The sequence below is a fragment of the Falco peregrinus genome, chromosome 8, assembly GCF_023634155.1.
Source record: "Falco peregrinus isolate bFalPer1 chromosome 8, bFalPer1.pri, whole genome shotgun sequence".
In the NCBI taxonomy this organism is placed as follows: Eukaryota; Metazoa; Chordata; class Aves; order Falconiformes; family Falconidae; genus Falco; species Falco peregrinus.
The window spans coordinates 20058290-20077570 of record NC_073728.1 but is presented as its reverse complement, the minus strand read 5'-3'; positions in this window follow the sequence as shown (position 1 = coordinate 20077570).

Sequence of the window (19281 nt, the reverse complement as noted above, 5' to 3'; positions counted from 1 at the left end):
CTAGATCAATTTTTTTGTTCTGCCGTAAATCTGTGCTAATGTTATCTTCAGAAATTACCAGGAATATAAACACTTACCTTAGTTGTATGTGCAGTTTCCTTTTGTGAGTCTTTTAAAATATTTTGACCAGAAAAAGAATTCCTTTTTCATCTAACTTCATCTAAGTTCTGTTAAAAGAATTTACCAAAAGTAAATAAGTCTTCAGCAATAAAAACAACAGTTCTCTCAACCTAAATTGGCCCTGTCAATATATGTGATACTATTATTTAGGATGTCTTTCTCTGTAGGCTTTTTTGGTGAATGTGAACTCCAAAAGCTTTCTGAGATGATTATGGCTTGCAAGGAAACTGTGAACAAGAACCTGGACCCTTGTGGAAATAATAACATAAATAAAAGGGAAGCATCAAGACACAAAGGGTAACTGTTCACTGCAAGTAGAGATGTGGGCTCAGACTTCCTGGTTTTCTGTTTCCTGACCCAACAAATCCTACACCAGGGCAGGAAGCACTGGAAAGGTGAAATACCCAGCACCCAGAGACGTACCCTGAGCATCTGTATGCTTTTTGCATTCAAAGGATCGCTGGTGGTGGTTGGGCACATCACTAGATTTTTGTTCATGCATATCTAGCCATTTATAAAGATACCGTATGGTCAAGGGGAGCCCGTTGTAAACACATTGGGGCTTACTTATAACAATCCACATGGCAATTTAATAAATAATACAGTAATAATCCTCTTGAGAGGATGATCTGGGAATAATAGATTTCAAGAAGGAAAGATGAAATCTCTATGAATCTATGAAAAATGAATTGTGGAATGTTATAGAAGCCAGACCAGAACTCTTCAAAAAATTAAGGAAATTTTCTTTAACCTAGGCTCTGCTTCTCTGAACCATTAAAGACAGACACCATCAGTGTTTGCCTGCTAAGAAAATTGAAGGAGAGAAGGCAGTAAAAACTGTTCTTATAGCATGCCCTATTTTAAGTCCATAAGACAAAATTCTTAAAACTTGAAAAACACCAGAGTGAAGGAGTCAAGGTGAGAGTATCATCAGATTATATATCATCTCTGTCACAATAAAAGGAATATAATCTTGAACATTTTTAAAAAATATTTTTTTCCTTTTTTTTCTAAGAAAGGATACTTTAACTAAGCCTAATTTGGAATTACACATAAAAAATGGCTGTTTCAACTTTTTTTTCCAGTGATGAGATTTTTGCAACAATATATATATACATAGTTGACAAAAAGAATGCCTTATCCAGAGATTTTCTACTAGTATAGTGACAATCAATGATAGTCAGTTCATGCTGGTAATATGCTTACATGGTCTTTCTGCTGTCTGAAAATCTAACACTATACATTCAAAAGGGAAAAAAAAAATCAACCAACTAATTCAGATTAAAGTATAGTTAGCTGTTGAATGACGCTAATGGATTACTACACCAAACATCCAGAAATACTGACATTAACCAAAAATATTTAAAGCAGAGCAGCCCCTGCATCTTTCACATACCTAAACTACAAACTTCAGTAACCAAAATTGGTTTCCTTTTCAGCAATAGCATATACACTCCTTAGTTTTGCACCCTTCTAAAGCTCAAGACAGCCCACTTCTATCCATACTTGCCCTAAAAGTAGGGTTACGCAATTGGAAGGGATGGATTTGCCTAGCTCAATTAGTAAGACCACAAACTTTCTGAAAGGCTACTTCTGGAGAGCTCTTCCTTTTATTAAACATTCTCACCATCCTAAGATTTTGTCAGACATTTTTGTTGTCCTTGCAGGCGTAATAGCTCTCAGAAGATAAACTTGTTGACTGTCTCCATAAACCAGAGATATTTAACTCTGCTGAATATTTGTCTGTGACCAGAAAGTTGGTATTTGGCTAGCAGCCAGTTAAGTCTAACTTTTTTTTTTCCTCGCCAGTTCATAAGCACAATGCAGGCATAAGCAGTTTGCTACATGAAATAAAGGAGAGAGCATATATGTGTGTGTGTATATATATATATGCACACACATATATAAAATAATAGGGCCTACAATAGGTATAATTCTGATTGTAGCTATCTGGGAAAACAGCTGAACTCCATAAGAGGAAAATAAATTGTTAAGATCCTGACTACGTTTGTTGCTGTACTTCAGTTGGTCTACATATGGTTCAAAAGTTAGTGCTGTGTGCAAAAATTTGCAAGTTTGAAAATAATTTTTTGATTTATGCTTTTCATACAACTATCTCTATACAACTTTTCATACATGCTATAATTGCCCCCTCCCCCCATTAACCCCTATATCTAATTTACTGTACACATGGCCACTTCACTAAATACAGACACGGGACTTTAAAGCATTTGATTCTTTCAGCTAGAAATCATCTCTTGGCAATGTAACACTTCATCTTACATGCTTTTGATTTCAAGTTGCTTTTAAGAGTCATGGTTTGCCTTATTTGCTTGAACGTTTCTACCCAAATCTGTCACAACAGTGAAAAACTCATTTTAAACTGGCATACATAGTTTAAACCATAATAATCTTAACCGCATTACATTCAAAATGTGTTTTATAAGTTTAATGGGGGAAAAACCTCTAGAGAGCAGTCATTTCAATGTCAACTCTCAACACAGAAGTACTGCACAAATACAGCGTATTGTACAGCTGGAACACGTGCAGAAGTCAAACAGCCCTGGAGCAACTCTACCTGATTAAAAACAATGTTTAACAGAGAGTAATAAAACAAACACTTTGTGGTTAGTGCCACCAACATACTCTGCTTTTTGCTGCCCAGAACATATATTTACTGCAAAGTCACCATTAACTGCAAAAATAAGTGGGTTTGTAGCACTGAAAGAATAGACAGAGCCCCTGATCCTTGCTGTGACCAGGCAATGTTCAGTGCAACCCAGGGGGTGAGAAGAACACAGCTGCTTTTGCACAGCAACACTCACGAATTGCCTGGGTCCGTGCTACTTGGAGGGAACTGGATGGCTCCCAGTAATAAATACTCTCGGCACTGAAAGGAAACACTGCTCAAAGGCACAGGCTAAACTAAATGGCGTTCACTGAGTTCTGTGAAGTTTAAAGGTAGTCATCACCCAGCTGAATTGTGCTTTAATACAATATTTTTAAACATCATGTTTGGTAGGGTTCAATGGGGTTTGTTCTTTTAACTGTGGGTCCAGCCAGTTTCACAAAGAATCTAACCTTGTACCATTCTTTATACACTTAAATTCATACTATACTTTGAGGTTTATACTTACTTGTTTAGATGCTTTTGTATTGTGCTAACTATCCTTGTCTGAAGAACGGTAACAGGTTGTTAATGATGTTAGTGCTGCTCCAGAGTCAGTCAGGATTGCTGTGGTGGCGTAAAGCATCTCTCACCCCTTTCTGCAATATCCCAGACTTTGGGAGTCTAGAAGCACATAATGCAGAACAGTCCAGTCTGCCACATATTAATATTTCTGGATCACAAGGCTGGAAACTTCAGCTGAATTTCATAACTTTAACACAGATAGTGTCACTAGCAGGCATAATGACTACGGAGATGCTCATAGCAAGAATAGTGAAAGACAGGGTCTCTCACAGAGAGAGAGAGAAAGCCAAGCAGAGAGAGGTACTATAGTAGGAGAAATTACCTGAAAATTAATTACATTTTAGTTAAAAAATGACAGGTCTACTTTGAACTTTTCAGTAGCCTAGCAAAATGACAGCATAAAAGCAAGTACCAATCTAAAATACAAATACCTCCATGATTTCTACTAACAAAAAGAGAGAAAAAAAATCTTAATTTGGGATTGATCCTGGAGTGAGCAATACTAGGCTTTTTCTGGGCTTCAAAGATGTTAGGACCATTCCAGCATGACCAGAATATTTTTCTTTTCTACAAATGAAAAAGACATAAAAGGACTGTTAGAAGAAAAGAAATGGTACTGGTCTAAGAAAAAAGTTCCAATTTCATTTTAGTTAGTGCTGGGGAAGGTAGCATTGAAGACTGGATTAATCAAGACCCTTGATAGTTGAACAACCAAGTATAAGAAATGAACGCAAGTTAAATACTTCTTACGCCTTGAAGGCTAGTATTGAACAATGGAACAAGATGCTCTAACCTACAAGTAAGGAGACTTCTGTCTCTGAATTTGGGCTGTACCTGTATACTTATTAAAATCAAACACCAAAAAACTGCAAGAATACCGACTAGGAATAAGCCCACAGAAGGACTTATTCTGGAATCCGTTTTCTACAAATCTTTGGGCATATTCAGCAGACTGGGAGATGCCTGCAAGGAAGAAACTTTAGGGAAAATTATACTTTTTTTCTATAACTTGTCTCTAACCCTTAGATTTTGTGGGAGCACAAGTTTGAAGTTACAGCATAGAAAGCTAAAATAATATAATATTTTACATTCAGTCTAGGTTTTCTAACTGTGTGCAGTTAAATGGCCATGCAAGAATAGTAGACTTGCCAGCTTTCAAAGACATTTCATGTTTCTCTTCTAGGGCACAAAAATATTTGTGATGTAGTGTTTTTATGATAGATTCAATGACTTAATTTTGTTTCATATACTGAACATAGTACAAAAATGTAGTGAGAGATCTGTATAATTGAACTCAAAAAAGTGTTCTCAGAGAAAAAGCCACAAACCTCATTCTGGGCTGGCTTAATGTACATTAAGCTAGTTACTTTCTAGCCTGGTGAGATACAGTCTATTTTGAGGGAAGAACAAGATGAGTTATCTAATAAGCTACATAAGTAAAATGAAAACTATACTATAATTTTTATACACTATATATAGTTTGCAAAATGACTGTAAAATGAGAACTAAACAAAATTTTGAAGTACATCATGCAGAAATTCTTGTTTAAAATTTTAGTTATTTTATTTTACAACCTGAAGAGTTCAGATAAAACCAATTAATGCTATGATTCATCTACATTTCTAGAGGCTGGAAAAAACAGTTACCCATGTACTTCATGAGGAAAAACTGTGTTTTGCCTCATGAAGGTACACTGTTAGGATGATCAGATGGGTGTATACCTCAGTCCAATTCAGAAATACTGTGGTAGCACTGCACCCCCTTGAGAAGGTGGGATGACACTTTGTGTTCTACATTAGGATTACAGTGACCTCTGTAAAAACAGTGGAGATCTGTCATGTAGAATGCTTCAGCTTACATGTAAATACTATCAGCAAACTGCTGGCATTGTATTCTTGTGGTTACGATAAGAATTCTGTTACTACTTCCTACTAATTCAGCTCCTGTATTATTAAAAAAAACAATTTTAAAAGCAATTTAAACCTTCCATCATACAGGTATTATTTTTCTTTAGATTCATGGTAGTGTTCTTATTTATAAGAAAAAGTCAAATACAATTATGCCTCATTTAAGCGTTCAGGAGAGGACCTCTTTCATAATTCTTTACTTGGAAAAGCTTAACAGCACAGCAACACTTCACTCAGCACCAATGTTTTTCCCATCATTTACTTACAAAGTCGTTTTCCTAACTTTGTTCCAAACTGTGAAGTACTCTGATCTGTAAATGTAGGATTTGTTGTGTTGTAGCTTAGGAAACAGCTTGTATATGTGCACTGTTGGTGCTGCCAGCATAAACCGAGAGTCCACAGCAACTGCAGAGGTCCCAACAGTCCTCATCATCACGGACCAGTAACAGTCACAGCTCCTTGCAGGCGCCATCATCTGTAACGACTGTTAAGGTGCCAGCGCAGCTGAACACAAACCTGTGTTTAGCAGTCACCTTCCCATTGCACCCCAAGCCCTGTTTCCGCAAAATGAGAATTAGATGCACATCAGTAGTAGGAAGATATCACAGTCCTGCCTGGCTAGCTGCTGGGATGGAGGATGCACACAGCAGGACAGAACAGGCCACACCAGAAAGGCTCACCGATCAACCTGAGAACACCTCTGCAGAGGAGCTCTGGAAAGACAATGAAGTCCTGTCACCAAACACCGAGAAATTATTTATCAAGTGGTAAAGTTTAATATCACCGTGTTAAGAAATAAAGCATGATCACAGAAATCCTGTTGCCTCACAATCCTAATATTTTTGTGGATACAACCATAGCATGACGTAAGACCAGGGAAGCTTAGATACAGATTTTGCTGATAGGGATTTCAGAACCCAAAGAAGTTCTGCACAGGGATTTTCAGCCAGAGTTGAACTATGGGCTGCCACTATGTAATTCCTGCTTCCCTGAAGAAACATGAGACCATGGCCCATCAAAAATAACTGTTCTTCTGGCAAATCTAATCTACATCTTTATATATATTTATGCCAATATTTTATATCCCCGTGTCCCTTTTAAGCCAAAACTTTGCCTTATGAAGTATTTTTATTCCTCTCAACAGCTTTACTTAGATCATTATGTCTTGACTACCACGTACAAGAAAGGTGAGCATGTTTACAGCCAGCGCAATGAGAGCCCTGAAGTGGAGAAGGCTGGTGAGCTGCGGGGAGGCACTGAAATAACGTCAGTGACCTGCCATGAGAAGGAAAAACGTGCACTCTTGTGTCAGATGCAAAACCTTTAATAGTTTAATTTGTTACGTAAGAGGAACAGATCGACTGATTGTATCTCTGCAACACTGAAATTTTGCCTGTCATGAGAAATTTTCATAGGGAAGAATGATCTTTGTCGGGAAAGGTACTCACTCTGCTTCCTCGCTACGGGAGGTCTTACGACGTTTGACACGCCGGTTACAATTTACAGGACTCCTGACAACATCATCTGAGAAATTACACATTTGTGTTGGTCTTTTTTAGAAATCAGGTTCTTAAAGAGTGACCCCTTGTCTCTAACCATAGGCTATCTGACGAGAAGTGAATGCAGTTGTCAGCTGGTGGGGCAGAAATTTTTAATGTCAAGAATTCGAGAATGTCTGAAAGCTCCACAGCCTGTAGTCATGGCTGTCTGACATGAGTGGGCAGCTTAAGTAATTTGAGAAGAAAAGTTTATCTCCCGCCTGCACAGAGCTCTGACTGCCAACCTATAGATAAGACATATTTACTCTTTCTTCATCTCAAGGTGGGCAATAATATTTGCTTGCATGTTATATGAACTTAAAGTGGAATATATTACTAAAGATTTGAGGTGCCTAGCTGCCTGGGGGAAAAAAGTATATATCAAAGACTGGTATCTGAAGACATACAAGATCCCTTTAGGACATTTATAGATCACTGGATATCAGAAAATATTCTTCTCTTACTTTCCTGAATATCTCATCTATAAACCATTGTTTTAAAGTAAATGTTATGTGCTGGTAATTAATTTTTCTATAGTTCTTTTTTAAGATTTAGGTTGTGATTGTTTATCACATTTCCCACAATAACATCTGTTGTAAATTCTGTTCATTTTTGTGAAGGTCTCATGATCCAATCTCCAACCTATTTAAAAGAAAATGCTTTGTGTGCCATTTTGTACTCGTGGCCATTTGGAGTTCTATTTCAGCTTCATTAATATTGATGCAACTTGTCTCTCCACTCATTCTCAGCAGATTCTTTGAAATTAATCTTCAGCATTTGCTGTGATTTGTTTCTGTTTTGTGCTTCATCCCCGAGTCCAGCTCTTCTCTAGTTAATTTTGTTTTCTTTATTTTTATCCACTTGCTATGACTGTTCTACTACTTGTGCCGCTGTGGTGTGTCAGTCCTTTATGGGATCCCTGTTTCGTCTCTGCCTTTCACTGTGATTTTCCGTCATTATGGGCCTCTTGAATAAAAATGTAGCCCTTGTTTCTGACAAAGTCCATGTTCCTTTTCTTTTCTTTCTGTGTGATTTTCCATCATTACAGTTCTTAAATTTCTTGAATAATGATATATACTATGAACAAATGGATGGAGCAGTAATGGCTTCATCAGTGTTTTCTAAAATATATCTGCAGCTTTTAGAGCATACAGTGCTACAGCAGAGTCTGTGCCATGTTTGTAAAAGCATGATTTTAAAAGTGTATTTTGTAGCCTATTGACTATGCCACTCTGCATTAATAATTCGCCTTCTTTCTAACATTATCTACTTCTCAGGATAGTGGTTCCAAAATGATATTGAAGTTGAGGAATAAGTATTAGCACCATGCATCTTTGAATGAAATGGTGAAAACATAATCACTTTGTGATGTTTACAGCAATACTACTATGTTGTGGGAATAACAGGATTCTTGTTAGGCCTTTTACATGTAGGATGTATTAATAGATTTCAGGATCCTTATTAAAAGAAGTCAGGGTTCTAATCTGAAGCAGCGTATCCTAATAAACGAGTAATTAGAATAAATGTCTAAAAATCTATCTGTAAAAATGTGATAAACGAAAAGTTGTACTTCAGTACTAATTAGTTACATTTCAGTTATATCAAATACATGATGGAAACCAAAAGTGTGAAAACATTTAGATTTAAAATCTCAATGAATAATGTCAGTTCACTGATTTGAACAGTGGAAATCTTTAACATGCCATAATGTAAATTGGGGTAAAAATAGGAATCAAAATATGATAAAATATTTTCTGCCTTATTTGATATAGTGGCATAGAAACGTAGTCCAAAGTCCTTTAGTGATGGTAAAGGGGAAAAAGTTAATTATAAAACATTAACCAAGTATGTCAATGACATTAACTTTTTTTTTCTTTTTTACATCCTCTGTTAAATTATATCCATTAGTGTTACATATTGGATGACAGATGGAAAGCTCAAACATCTCAAAGATCTGGAACAGCTTGCAGAAGTAAACCATTGTTTCCAAAAACATTTGTAATAGTACTTATAATTGGCTACAGTCTTCCCACCAAAATAAAAGGGTCTTTTGTTTTTGCTAGAGAAAACCTGGTTCCTATGTGCAGTCTTCCCTTCCATTTGAATTACAAGTCTCCAACATCCCTGAAGTTCTCTAAGGGAGCAAGATGTGCCATTTGGTGACTCTGGCTCATAGCCCAGGGGATGGAGACATTGTCCCCTTCCCACCAGGGCAGCTGGTGGCCTGAAGCAGGCAAGCTACACACAGAACCCCAGCCAGACACTCAGGGTGACACCAAGGCCAGCAGGAACAGAATTCCCACAATACCTGAGCAAGAAGAGGAAAGCAGGTTTGGTAACACTAACCAGGATCAGCCAGAAGTCCAGTTACATGCCAGGAAAGCCAGCAGTGGCAAAGCAGGTCTTTGGCCAAGTCAGGTAAAAATGGGATGGAGGTTGGATCATGAGACTTCCACAAAAGGTCACAGAAGTAGGGGCAGGCATGCCTGCAGCCTCATACCCCAGCACTACCTCTGCCCGAGAGCTACGCCTACAAGCCCGCAGCAAGACCCTCCTTCCACAGCCGCGTTGGGGCAGCCGGAGCCCAGGGCACAGCCGCACACCCCACCAGAGCGGCACCGGGCGCAGGCAGCCAAGCCCCCGGGTGGGTGGGAAGGGGCCGCAGTGCCCTCGTGCTTCACCCAGGGTCCCAACTCAGGCAGCTTTTGGTAGCTGGTGCTCCTTACTTTGGTGCCCTGATTTAGCCTGAAACACACAGCTGAGAACGTTTATGTATCCTATTCTGTTTATCTTCCAAAGAATCAGTGACTGTTAATAATGTCTGTATTAGTGATTCCTTCTTGCTACATTCCCTTACAACGTGAGCTTGGTGCCCCAATGGCAGCTATTCAGCTGCACTGCAGGTTCAGTGAAAACCCTTGAGAAGATTGCTAATATATGATATGTATCTGCCAAATGATGTCCCCACTCCAGCTTTCTTCCCTGGTGGTGTTTTGTGGGTTGGAATGTGTAGGTAGGTGGCCAGGTTTGAATAGGTGCATTATGTTAAGTTCAGTAACAATGAAGTGTTGTTATTTTTGGCTAATGCTAAAGTGTAACTAGTGTATGGCCTGACAAACACATCTGAAACATTTACAGCCTCTGGAACAGAAATCTGCACCATCACTTACAAGGCTGTGTCCAACCATTCTAGTGAGAAGACAGAGATTGTTCTGCAGCACAAAGTGGGAAAAGACTTAATAGAATCAGTCACGCTTTTAGTGGTACCTGTGCTTCAATACCCAATTTATGTCAATTTGTACCCAATTTTCCTAAGTAGGTGGTTGAGAACAACATTACTATTTTTTTATCTTCCAGGTAAAGATATTTCTCTTTTCATTTTAACTGAGATAAGTTACAAAGTCGCTTCTCAAATGCAAGTTTCAGTCCATCACTGAATAACATGAATTATTGCGTCTTTTCTTAACCCTTAGATTGGAAGCATACTCGCACAGTCTGAATCTGCAAGTTTCAGTCCTAACAATTCTTTGTTTCAGAGAAGTACTGGCGAAACTAGTATTTGATCACTATCCCTATCAATCTCAATACATATTTCAGCTAAAAATGTATAAAAGGTTTCAAACATATCTAAATCGTTTTCTCCAACTCAGCAGACTTGAGGATGCACCTTTGTGATGAAGGTCTTGGTTTTGTTATGCAAAGAGCCAAGCAAAGCCATGTCTTGCTTTCAAAGCAAAACGATAATTAAAATACACAGAAAAGAAAAAGGCTCGCAGTAAAAAAACTGCGGTTAAAAGTGAAGAAAATAAGTCATTTAGAGTTTTGCCTCAACAGCATCTATATTTAGAACAAAAACAGGAGCTCACACATTCATTGCTTGTTTCACTGGATAAAGCCGGAAATCCAGATGAAGTCAGGGACAAACCCTAGATATAGTTAACCATTTTCACAGCAATTATGCATGATAGTTTTCATGTTGCCTAAGGCTCTCTGCATGATCCAGCAAAAACAGAGGCTACTTTTATAGGCATTTAACAAGAAAGATTTTGAGTCATTGAAAGTCCACCCCAATGCAAATCTCAGCACACTCGCCAACTCATCTTTTCTTGTAGGAAACTGGCGATGAAGGTCTGCCTATATCTTCTGCATATTCTTGAGCCGTTAGCATGTGGCAGCACAGGAGATCTCCTGTCAGCTCACTTTCAGTCTCATGGGTCATGCATTCAAGGGAATTAGCAGCAGCAGCATTTGCAAACTCATCTATCTGCAAGGCAGAGTAAGAACTCCTCTTGATTCAGGACAAAAGCAATCTCGAGTTTCTCCTGTCATTTCTGGGGTTTTTTGTTCAGCACTTGGTGTATCACTGGAATTAGATGAAACTGAAATACCATTTGCCTCAGGATTCTGTTGAGCTTAAGATGCCCACTTCTCTGAAGAGGCGCACCATCAAGCACAAAATGCCCAAGAACAGCATTCAGCCAGGAAGGAGATGATGGTCACTATTGCCAGTATTCATCTCTCTGCTGTGATAACACAAGGCTAGATGACCTCCACAGCACTGAGACTGAAGTTACATCTGCTGTCAGATCATCAAGTGTGCTAGCCACAGAAATACCTTTCATGCCCAGATTTGCTAAAGCACTTGGTGAAAAACTCACGTTGTTTGTATAGATCATATACCAATCCCAACCACCTCCCCAGTCTGTACCTGAAAGCATGAATGAACAACAAAGCAGTGATGATGCAGCATTCACTTCTCAAAGCCAGAAGAGAAATAAGGCAGTTAAAAACCTGAACTGGCCTCTTACCTCTCCTTGCACTCGGTACTTGCTTAAATGCCCTCTGCCCAGCTGAAAAGCATTAAGCTGTTTTAGAAACACCCAAGCAAGGACTTTTGGGAAACAGTCAAAGCTCAAGGACTCTTTGGTACCCTCAGGGCTTACAAAAGAAAATCCAAAAAGCTCCTATAGCATTTCAGGAAAGTGCAAGACAAGTTAAAACCATTAATTGCACAATTACAGGTGATGTCCCATAAATTAACTTCATTTCTCAGCCATTTTTCACAGGTTCCTTTAGAAATAATCCAAAGGTCCCAGCAGTCTGTGAATCACAAATGCTGTCTGAGAGATGCTGTCTAAGAATATGCTATGAATAAATGTAATCGTTACATTTACAAAATAAATATTTTCTCATTTGTTTGTTTTACTTCAGAGATCAATTTCAAATCAATATTATCTAGGACACAGTATAGTATTATATGCTACACACTGAGATTGTTTAGAAAATAGTTCCAAAACTAGTTCTACGTCTTTTATTTTCTCTACTTAAGGTCAAAAAAATATGTATGCACTCAATGTTCAACCATCACAGAACTCTAAAATCCCCCAAAGTTGTGACTTTGACTTGAAAATAATAAGGACACGTAGCATTTTGAAGGTGGGAAAAAAGGTAAACTAATGACTTAATTTTTGATTTTTGCATCTATAAGGAGAGTTGATAACTCCTCTTTAAAATTTCAGCCTTCAATAAATTTATAAATATGCCTGGCTGCAGCTACAAGTGGGACGCAGAAGCTGCAGGATACTGAAGCCACTCCCATAACATTTAAGAGAGGGTGTACATCAAACCCGAGATTTATAGTAATGCCCTGCTATTAGACACACTTTCCCTGAAAGTGAGCCCCCCTGTTAGCCACTCGTCAGGGGACTCTGTTTACCCTGCTAGCTTCCTGAGGTGGTCTGAGGCATGCAAAACGTTTAAATTTTGGGACAACCACAAACAGCAATATCTCCAGAGTACGAAACATGATGTATTTTTTTAATTGCTCACAAAACAAGATGCATCCAAAGTGACATGGATACAAACAGCTTTACTTGAACTTGCCTAGAACTAGCTCTGTAAATCACAGACAGTAAGAAGGGTTTGGTTGTGAAGCTGCATCAGTAAAGTCAACAATCCGTCAGGTGAAAAACTCATGCTCCAGTATCTCAGAGAACAGCCTTCTTGGAAAGAAGAAATTATAACAACAATGAGGCGCCTCAGGCTTTGATTAGTCTTCCCGCAGCTGACAAAGAGCGCAGCAGTAAAAAGCATTTTGTCAGCAACTTCAGTGCTGCAGTTTTATATTCCTGTAATTCCTGGAGACTGCAAGAGTTAAGCATTTTCAAAACACTCGATACCTTAAGGCTTTAAGGTCTTTCTCCCTTTTTCAGCATGTACCTTTCAGCACTATTGACTGGAGAAATATCAGCCTACTTAATTTTGAAATCAGAAATTGTGATAGATTGTGAGCTGCAGTAGGTGTGTGCATCTACAGACTGGGAATTCACCAGGGGAAGCACCTGGGGGGTGGGGGGTGGGGTGGAAATCTCCTGATTTAAAAAGACCTGAATACTGATTCTTGTGGATAGTCACTAAACTGTGTTTGTGCTTAAGAAGCCTGAGCAGCTGCCTTTTGTTTAGCTGAGATTAAAGATGGTAATATAAAGTCTCAAACCCTGAATCAGAAAAATTTGTCACATTCCTGCTTATAAAAATGTTCTATTAAAACGTTTATTATATTATCTCCGTGATGGGGTAAATGAACACTATGAAAGAAGTTCTGTAGTTGATTCCGAAGTTAGATTCCAGCCATTAGATAATAATTCATTTAGGTATAAAGACATTTGATTATAAGGCTTTTATTTAATATTTACAATTTGTTTTCACAACATCTAGCTTCAACTCTTCTCAAAGAGATTAAATGGAGACTATTTTTAATTTTGATACCAACAACTGCAAAATAACCCTTGAGATTTAGTAATACCAATCCACAATTAAACAATTTGCGAATGTTGGCTAGATATAATTAGTACGGCTTGCTGAATGAGCTCTTTTCTTCGCATTTTTAACAGCCTTAGCTATGTTGATCCAAAGACAGAATCACTTCAGTGTCAAAGTCCATTTTAGATACCAGTGCACTGCTGAAAGCATATTCATATTGTAACCACTACCCATCACTAACAGAACTGCCTGTGGAAGGATTTTCTTCAGACTGCTGTCTCAAATGTGAAACTGCTCACAAATGCAGGTTATGAGTCTTTTCCATTGTACATATCTCTGTGGCTATGTACTACTCCCAGCCATTATAAATGAAAAAAAAAAAAATAATGCTGAAATCAATGAGAATTACAGGTACACTTCACCTTCTGACAGTGTTATATCTGGACAGTTGCAGCATGGCATTGGCATGTTAAATGGCAATGTGCATATTCACAATGTTAATGTATTCACAGCAAATAGCTAATTAGATTGCATTTTGCTTCCATCATAGAAAATTTGATTTTAAAAAAAATTACGCTTTTGGCTTTTTTTTTTTTTTTCCCCTTTGGCTTGTCACGAAATAGAAATTAAAGTTACAAGTTTTTTTCTGTTTTGGAATTTAAAAGGTATATATGCAAATGAGGCACAGCCATATGATGCCAGAGTTAGGCAGGTCTTTTCTCCTTTTCATTTAATAAAATAAATACTTGTGTGCAAACATCAGATCTCATCCTAGCGCTAATATATACAGCTAATATATAATTACTATGAGACTGGATGTAATCCTGATCTAGTAGTAATTAGGGTATAAATGAGGTGGGATTTATAAATGAACCCTTCAGTGTAGACCAGTTCAGTATCTCTTAACATCAGTTCAAGTCCTTCCATTGGAAAGACTCCAAATACAGTAGTATTTTGCCTCCTTAGACACAGTAAAACTCCTTTTGGCAGAGTAAAGCTCCTTTTATCAGTAAAGTTTCAACATTTAAGAAGATTGTGAAACCATATAGGAATCAAACTACAGTCAAAGGTTCTGAGGCCCTGTGACTGATTTCGGTGTGAGCATTGCTCTTCAAGGTAGTTAGGCACAACAGCTTCCCTGTGTTTACTTAGTATTATTCATATATTACTGTATTAATAAATTTGGCTGATATCTCCAAAGTGTTGTCTGCTGGGACATCAATGTTAACCAAACCCAGGGTTCTGTGGACTCGCACACGATGCAGGCATGTGAAGAACAAAGCAATGGTAACCAGAGCTCCCTGTACTGCTGAAGGAGCATCCTTTCTAGCCACAGAGTTAGCGGGAAAGCTCTGGCACAAGTAGAGACAACAGTATAATATATTCCTAAAGAACAGTTTAATTGGCTTTGTATAACTATTTCCCTCCTGCTCAGATATTGGTATGCCTCCATTCCTAGCCTCCTAACCATGTGGAACACATACTCTTCTGCCACATGCTAGATTTTGTACTTCATAGTATTTAAATACCATGGCACTGTGTGTTATTAATCAAAATCTAAATATTTGGAAGCTGTTTGTTAAACAATTTTCTAGCATCAAAACCTTACAAAATCACAATCTGAGACACTCAACTGCCTTGAAGCTCTCTTCAGAGAACACTTCAAAGAGGAAGCCTTTTGTAGAGGTCACCTAACTATACTCAACCCTATAAAAGCAATGAAACATTTTTTGTTTTAAAAGTTAGAAAGAAAAAATGTTATGTAATTGTTTTAAATTGTTAGGTTATTTAAAAAGTCATGTTAAAATAGTTAAGTTCCATGATGAAACTTGTCTTATAACTTTTGACATGCATAAGCTGTAAAGCATGCTTATTATTAATTTCAGAAATAGTTTTGGATACCTACACTGAATTAAACTGTCACAGTTGATGTAATTATTAAGCAAGATTATAGACCATGCTCAGGAGTTCAAATAGTGCCCGTTTCAGAAGTCCCCTCGGTAGTTATGAGTCCTGAAGCAACCCACAATGACTGGTCACACCGGAGCAGGGTATGAAAGCTCTTTTTGTTTAAAGCTTGTCTTCTCAATCCTAGCTACAGCAGAGTGGTGTGAATGCAAGAGATTTTAGTTGTTAATAAATTTAATGCATCTTATTAGCATTTTTTATGTGCACATTCAATCAATATGGAGCATAAAAAGGGCACATGTATTACTTGTCACTTGATTTCAAAACGGAGGATTTGTTGCCTGTATGAAGTGATCCCAGATGAGTAACCTCACTGTAGCAAATAAAATCTAGCAGGCAGTTGTGTGGGTGAACATTCTTAACATTATAAATCAAATTGCAGGCCTCTGTGGTACCACTTTCACCTCTTGATATCAAGTGATGTGTGTGATCAAGGAGGGTTAGATTAACCCCGACACAGCCCTGTTGCTAAATCAGAAGGAGATATTCCAGCAGACAGTCTAATGCTGGACCTGCTGCATCCTTAAAAGTGGGATTAACGTTCTTTAAAAGCAGAAATACCTCACTATGTGTAAGCTTTTAAATACTCCGAAATGTGGGGGAAATGAATTTACCTGCAGAAATATTTTCAGCTACACATCAGGAAAAATATCTGAACTACACAGGAAAAAGTTGCTGTCTATTCTGAATTTTAAATAGAGCGACAGGATTTGTGATGCTGTTTTCAACACTGCTGTTTCCAGGTTCACTGAAATGTTCAATACCTTCACAAATGGAACAGAAGACGCACTCTTATGGCAGTAGTCGCACCAAAGCCTTATGACCAGACAACCACTTCATTTTACAATGTCATTTACCCTTGTGCAAATCTGGAATACCCTCTCCGGAATTAATTTAAACTACTCTTGTGAATGCAGGTTTATGGAAAAGAGTATGGAAAGTAAAGCACATTGGTAAGCAACACTTTTTACTTTTAAAGGTATAAAAATATTCTTTTTAGCTAGTAAAAAGAAAACATGGGCACACCTGCATACAGATGGATGTACACACTTGCACCCCTCCCCTAGAAAAGCAGCACGCCAGTATTGGCTGACTAGCTGCTAGTCATTTTGATGCAGGTAATCAACATAGAAATAACATACAGTTAAATTTTCTTCACCTCTGAGAAATTTTAGATAACAACATTGAAGTAATTCATGGAACCTTTCCTTATTCTGTGTTAACTGCTTAAAAAAAATCAAACAACTTACACTAAAACATGGTTCTAGCTGATTATAAAATTATGAAAAGCTGATTATATAATAAGCCCTGCAAAAATAGTTTTGTCCTTGTTCTCAGAAACAAGATGGTATTAGCAGACAAATTAATAAATACAGTAATCTGGACATGTTTGCCACAGTCAAGTGTGTGGAAGGCCTGGAAAAGTGATTATTTCTTAGTCATGCAAATTGCTTGAATCCAAAATAAAATTGCCAGTGTTTCTGGGGCAGCATCAGTATTTAAAGTGGATTCCTTTTCTTTTGCTTTTTCTAATTGTTTGTATAGTAACTTTTGTTTGATTGTGATAAACCACTCTCATCTACAGTGTTTACCTTGAGTTTAGCAAAATCTGTACTATGGAATAGGGAAAAAAATACTGGCCTCCCAAAGGATTTGTTCCTCCTTTCTTCCTCCTTCTCCTCTTTTTTTTTTTCTGTTTTCATCATTGTTGTTATATATACATATATATATGTCTCTAAGGTCTATCTCTTGATATTTGGTATACTGTCACTGTGTTAAAGGAGAATCTTTACAGTTTGGTCTGATCCAGTTTTTCAAGTGTGGAACACATTCTGCTGACAGGGGTCAAGTGCGTTGTCTCCTGGCAAACGGTCAGTTCCGAATCCCACCCTAACTGATATTTGCTCTTTGGGGATGGAAAAAACCCACAACGTGTTTTATAAAGCTCAAATTGGCCTTATCAAACAAAACATCTGCTAGGTTTGTGAGTGACTTGTGACAGCAGGAGACATCAGCACTGGCCTCCCCAATAGAAGTCACTGCAGTTAATGGAAGCTATTATGGAAGAATTCTGGCAAGAATATATTTTTTTCCAAACAGCTAAACAAAATTAAAAGAAAAATATGTTATGTTGTTATGGTAACAGCTATTTGAAAAATACTGTAACAAAAGGCAATTGAATATCCAACTACCACGCTGCTAGTTTGACTATTTGGGTTTCTTTTTAAGCAGTTTATTTACAGAGATCCCCTCCCTCTTCCTTATGCAGCCACAAGTGTGAGTGTGCACACTCAGGTAAGACACCACCTGCAAATAGTTTGTGTTTGCAGAGCTTCAGTCTTGGAGCTTCAAAACTCCAGATACTGCAGATTTTTACATGACACTCGAACATCCAGTGTTATATGGGCTGAGTCCCTCCCTCACGTGGCAATAAACTCACATTTAGTAGCATTTCCAGCCTGCACTTTTGGAACAAAGAGGTGGTCCTGCACTCCTGTTGCCTCATGGGCTATGGCCAGTCTCTTTGCGGGTACCACAGCTACTCTCTGGAAAAGCGCAGAATCTCATCTCTGCACTTTGGGAATCAGCACCTTCCCAACTGCTGGGAAAGCAGAGTTCGAAAAAAGTCTCAGGAGATAAAGCAGAATGCAGCAACATATCTTTTCAAGGCCTACAATTGTATTTTGCACTTTACAGTTTTTCAGAAAATTTTCTCTGAACAAGCAGAAGTTTCTACATGCATTAACTTTAGCATCTGACTTTGAACAGAAGCATGTAGCCCTCATTCGGACAAAGCTGAAGTTAGCGCATAATGGACTTTGGGTAACAACTGAAGGGTCTGGCCACTTGATTTTACAAGCTGATGCATGTACAAGCTGATAATACAAAAGAGCTGGAGGACACAGCCAGCTCTTCCTCTTAGACCTGTGCTTTCAGCCATCATGTTTACAAAAAACCAGACAAACAGCACACATTTCTGTGGTACTCGTCTCAGGCTGAACAAACCTAGGAGCTTTGCTAAATTTCCTCCAAACCGCATAATGGAGGCTCAAGTTACACTGTATAAGTACTGCACAGGAATTGTGAACGTCCTATTTCTCAGTACAGAGATAAGATTTTAGAAATGTGAAGCTTGCATTTTCATTCTAATGACAGTAACCAATGTGGTTTATCTAACAGGATTACAAAAGGGGTGGCAGGGCGATATAGATGTTGGCTTCTAGTTATTTTGCTGTAACTGGGAATTTTGCAGTCTTGTTGTTTTCTAAATAGTCAAATGTTTGTTAGTGTCAACATTAAAATTTGCTTGTGACTAATATTAAATAGCAAAAATCCACAACAGCTTCTTTTGCAGCTCTTTACAAAAGAGAAAGCAAGCTATCTCTTCTCTGCAACCATGCAAGTTCAGCAACAACGCCCTATGGACACTCATACGTATATATGGGACTGTGTCTGGAAACTGAATGCAAACGGTGCTGTTTTCTAACCCACCCAAAAATCCCTTGAGCACTTCAGGCATTCCAGTCAAAGTGATTCTTTAATGCGGGGACCTACTTACCACATTTGTTTTATATTAGAAAATGCTGTAGAGGTTGTTTACATTTGGGAAAGTCAGTGGAGAGAGATTTCTGTAAATGTTCTGGAAGAAAGATTGCACCGTTACTGTAACAAGGACAATTATGGACAGACACACGTAATAACTGTTTAGAAAATGTCAGGAGCATTATTGTGGATAACAGACATTCTTTTCTTAGCATTGGCCTTGCCCGAGTTTCATTTTCTATTGGTGTTG